This window comes from Cetorhinus maximus, chromosome 7 (assembly GCF_964194155.1).
Source record: "Cetorhinus maximus chromosome 7, sCetMax3.hap1.1, whole genome shotgun sequence".
Taxonomy (NCBI): Eukaryota; Metazoa; Chordata; class Chondrichthyes; order Lamniformes; family Cetorhinidae; genus Cetorhinus; species Cetorhinus maximus.
Window position 1 is genome coordinate 135,447,761 of NC_135885.1, and position 4,984 is coordinate 135,452,744.

Genomic DNA, 4,984 nt, shown 5'->3' on the forward strand with positions numbered 1-4,984 from the left:
TTTCCCTAATGCGCGGCCGCTCCCCCCACCACCAATCACCTCAATGGCAGGGCTACCCTTAACCCTGACCCCCACCCCCGACGCCCCTGAATCTTGAAGTCCAGTAGGCGCCCCTGACGAGCACTGCATATCGTTACTGTGTACTCACCTCCGAGTTCCCCTAAAAGTGCAGGCCGCCAAGTACACGCCTTTTATGTGCTGTTGTGAAAAGGCGTCGGCGTGCTTTCCCGCCAATGTGGACGGACGATCCTGCGGAGGGAGGTGGAATTCCGACGGGCTGGCCTGATAATGATACACTGATGTATTACAACGAGGTTCCCGACATCTGATAACGGGAAACACGGTGGGCGATCGCGAACTGGTTTCCTGTCGTGTAAAACCAATTACGCCACATTGTCTGCTCACGCCACTGAACGCGCCCAATGCCAGCGGGCACGGAAAATTCCGCCCGTTGAATTGACATTCATTTGTTGATTATTTTCTATTTCTAATCTGATGTGTGAGTACCCCTCGCGATGTGCTATTTTTGCTCTAGGAAGTGCAAATCTATAAATGGAATACAACAGCTGGGTAGAATCGCCACGCCATGATTTATACACAGATCAACAACCGTACTGCCGTAACCAACGCTTGCATCTTCCTGCTAACTGGTTGAAAGAGGAGAATCAGAACAGCAGGGTAGATGTAGAAAGGTGGGATAGAATTGGAGCCAAATCTGAGTGAGGTAGCAGGGATCAAGGCATTAGCTAATAGTCAATAAGCAAAGAAAAAGAGATTTGAATAGCAGGGAATTGAACTCAGATCTTTAGAATCAGCCATTAATTTTAAAATAGATGAAGTATTCTTTCAAAAAACGTGTGCGAGGTGCCTTTTCGAAAAATTTCTAATGCTGAACATTGTTTAGTAGCTTTCAAAACTATATAATACGAGTAGGGTTATGGCGTTTACTGAATAGAGCTAACAACCCCGTATGTTTTATTTGAGAACAGATAGTGAATTCCATCACAAGCCTCAATGCGGTTAATGCACGATCAAAATAAATCCATGCACTGCACATAAAACAATTAGCGAAGAAAAATATTATTTGTGGTAGAGCAGCAAGCCTTATAAACCTGTCTCCTCATGTTGCAGTATCAGTTACACTTCAGTAATTAGCTTTCAACAAACACCAAAAGGCCACATTACGCAAGCAGCACATTAATGCAACCGAAGTGAATGTGGGTACAATTTGCTATTGGGAAGGTGGAGGTAAGCCACTCTGAGATGACTCCAGATTTCCCAGTGAGGTCCTTTTCACTTCCTTTGTTGAACTCAAACACTCTTGTTTTCCTTTTTCTCTCTGACTCAGCAGGCAATCAGTTTTCCAGCTGGTTTATGTGGCTTATCTTCCTGAACTCACAAGATGCATGAAGCACTAACATATCAGCTAACTGTTCTCAACATTAAATCAGTCTTCTCCTACCGGAATTCTACAAATGATAACAATTTTTGAAATAAAAGTCTCAATCGGCACCCCGATAATCTACCGTATGTAAACCCAGAATCTCCCAGAAAATATGATCAAGGGAATTTCACCACAGAACTGGCCATTTAGCCCGTCACCCCAGCGCTGGGGCTATTGTGGAGTTTCCACATCTGAAAAAAAGCAACATTTGTTCCTTCAGAAATGGGGAGGGGGAGAAGGAAGAAGCTATAAGGACCCCTTCACTTTGTTCCCCCCATTTAGTGATATTGCAATAAGAAAATAAACAGAAGCCTTTCTTGCATATTGGGTGTTCTATTTCCTTTAAGTCCGGCATGCCTCGCAGATTAATTGAAATTTTATGACCCAGTTATGAACAGCATGTTGCAATTTATGGCAATGTCCTTCAACTGGGAAACCAGTGCAAAGGTTGCAAAGTGTTTTCTTGATTTACGCAAATCTACATTTCATGAGTGCTCCTCACTCAAAGAATATTGGGCCGTAACTTCCGAGCTCCCCAGGGTCGGATTGGGGGAGGGGGGAGGTGCCCCAAAGATGCGCTGAGGAATCCTTCTCAGAGCCTCACAGGCAAGCATTTGCACGGCAATTGCCCAGAAGTGCACACTTCCTCTGAACAATTGCACTGGCTGGGAACCATCCAAAAATCCAATTTAAAGCAAAAACTTCAAATGGTCCCAACAGGGTTACCCAAATAGTTACCCAGAGAAAAAGTTAGAAGAATTAAAACCTCTTCTAATTTTTGGGTAACAATTGTAAAGACCCAGACCAATCCCCCCCACAGGTCTCCCCCCAACACCCCTGACCTCCCAGGGAACTCCCCCACCCCTGACTAACCAACCCCCCCATAGTATTTCCCGCCCCCCATGGGATTCCCCACCCCCCCCCCCCCTGACCCCCCATGGGATTCCCCCCCACCTGCACAGGACTCCTCACCTGACCTCTCCATTGCCCCACAGGCCTGGCGCTCACCCACCGACCTGACAGGACACCCCACTCCCGAGGTTCAACCAGGCCCCCGCCTTCCCGATGTCTGAGACCCTCCCCCGACCTGCATCCGAGTTCCGAAGACCCCCACCGCCTAAATCCTATCCCCTTACCTTCTCCCTGGCCTGCAACTTCAAGGGGACCTTTAAACTTACCTGCTTTACGGCAGCTAGTGCCGTAAAAAAAAGGGGGGCGTGTCCCCCTTCAATTCAACTCTGCTGGACTGTGACACTGGGCCTTGGAGGCAGCTATGCTGCCTGGATATCACCCGGCCTGAGTCGGAAGGTCGGGCGAGACAGGCACAGAAGAAATTTGGCATAGGTAAGTGGGCACAGAGTGGCCATCCGACGATGAATGCCACTCCGAGGAAGTTACAGCCCAATCCATTCTCCCTAACTGGGCAATGCAGAGAACAGCTTCTAACAATCCACCCACTTGCTATACTGTATCTTCTGCCATAGGCTCCTGTATCCATCAACACTGATCCATAAGTCTATTAGCTTCAACATTTCCTTTGACTTTCCTTAATGGGCCAAGATTTTGGCCTTTGTGCCTTTCAACTACAGCTCTATTTTGAAGGCATTGAAACCACTCAGCTACTGTGTGTAAGACCCCAGTATATCAGTGGTATTACTGCTAATGATCAGGAACCATATAAAAGCTATAAAGTCACAAGCTATTAGAAACGAGATAAATGGAAAAAATGTTTCCAGTGAACTAATTATACAAATGTGTAGCTTATTACTGTTGATTTAAATAAATATTAGTTGCATACCTATGATCTATTACCACATTCATTATTCTCTGTTTGGTTCCACAGACTGCCGAGGAACAGGAAACTAAAGTAATTATTTATCTTAAATCGCCATATGAGAATATTAAGCCCTTTTTATTATTTTTCCAACAATGCAATTATTTTTGGTTCTGAATAGCAATATAAACACACTAATCATTTAGTTCTTAAAACCCTTTGAAGTCTATTAAAAAAAAATGCCTTGGTTTGAAAATTTTCAAACAAGCCACATGTTCTATCAAATCAATCTAACCAGCAGAAGAATATTATCTAAATATTAAATGGCTTGTGATCAGATGTTAAGCATCTAATAAGAAGCAGCTGTGGTTTGCAACTTGGCTCTGAAGTTGTTGAAGTCCAAATAAAGGGGCACCTTCGCAATTAAAGTCATCCGGCTTCTTTGAAAAGCAAGCTGCCAATCATGGCAGTATTAAAGGCAAGTTTATTACTTTGTGAGCTGAGCTTTGAAAATTAACTGAGTTTCATTCGCGAGCTTCTCCTTAACAAAGGCTCCTATAAAACTGCAAACATGGCTTTGATAGCTTGTCATATGTTAGCCCAGTGTCACCTAATTCCAACAAGTGGCTTTTAAGGTAGACCAACCCTTACCCCACCCTGACAGACCTTTCAATTTAATTCATGCAGTACTTATTAGAGATTTCTTTTAATGTCACAGTTCACCTACAAAGTTAACAGCTTGTGCTCGCTTTGGCAGCACATATACTAAAACTGGAACGATACAGGGAAGATTAGCGTGGACCCTGCGCGAGGATGACACGCAAATTCATGAAGCATTCAAAAAGAAGTGCTGGACGCCTGGCCTAATGGATAAGGCGTTTGACTTCGTTCTCTTATGAGATGCTATCAGAAGTTTGCCAGTTTGAGCACTGCTCTAATCATTTAATAACAAAAAGAGTTACAAAGTTAACAGTGGGATCAGGAAATAATAAGGGTCAGTTGAGTAGAAACTTGATCATTGAAATCCATCTCTTTGGAAGCTGTAAACTTCAGTAGAGGGTGCTGTTTTCTTGCTTTACCTGACGTGGAACCACAAGGTCATTCTCTCTATTGATAAATCACGCTACTGTGATACGTAAATGACAGCTCAAACTAACATCAAACTAGATGGCGGAGAACAAAAAACTATCAACCAGCCATTTTCTTGACACTTTTATTCAATCATCAGAAGATTGCTTACGACAGGGATAGCAGCTGTTTTGTCTTCATCTTTCCACATTTGATAAAATGTGTCAACTCAAATTTTTGTAAATACTTCACTTACCACCACAGCGCACACCAGTAATGCTCAGCATATGTATTCCACATGGGCAGATCATGGAAGCAGGTCAAATCTCTCTGTTACCCATAAAGGTCAATGTGGTTCTGAAAACAACATTAAGAAAGCTGAAATAACTCTGAACATCAAAGATAAAAGGTCACTTAACACAAATAAATCGAATACGAACATAACCCCATTTTATACGCAAGATATAAAATAAAATGGATAGGGCCAATAAACTGGACGCACACTTAGTTCTTTCTCATGTTATAGACTTAGCTGGAACACTGGTAGCATTGTGAGTCGAGGATTTAATACAATTAGAATTAATTTTTGATCAGTGGAAAAGCTATAGCCCATTCGTGAATGTAATTTTGAGTTCATAAAAAAAAGAAACGCTGGATATTTCTCTGTTACAAGACATCTTGCTGTCTCTAGTTTATTG

The 4,984-nt window shown here is 43.1% G+C and overlaps 1 non-coding gene across 1 annotated transcript; it reads left to right on the forward strand.

The window, feature by feature from the left end:
- The first annotated feature begins 3,959 nt into the window (after window positions 1–3,959).
- LOC144683142 (U6 spliceosomal RNA) lies at window positions 3,960–4,066 on the forward strand. The gene has a single exon (XR_013577186.1). It is a non-coding gene; the product is annotated as a U6 spliceosomal RNA (small nuclear RNA).
- Window positions 4,067–4,984: the final 918 nt, after the last annotated feature.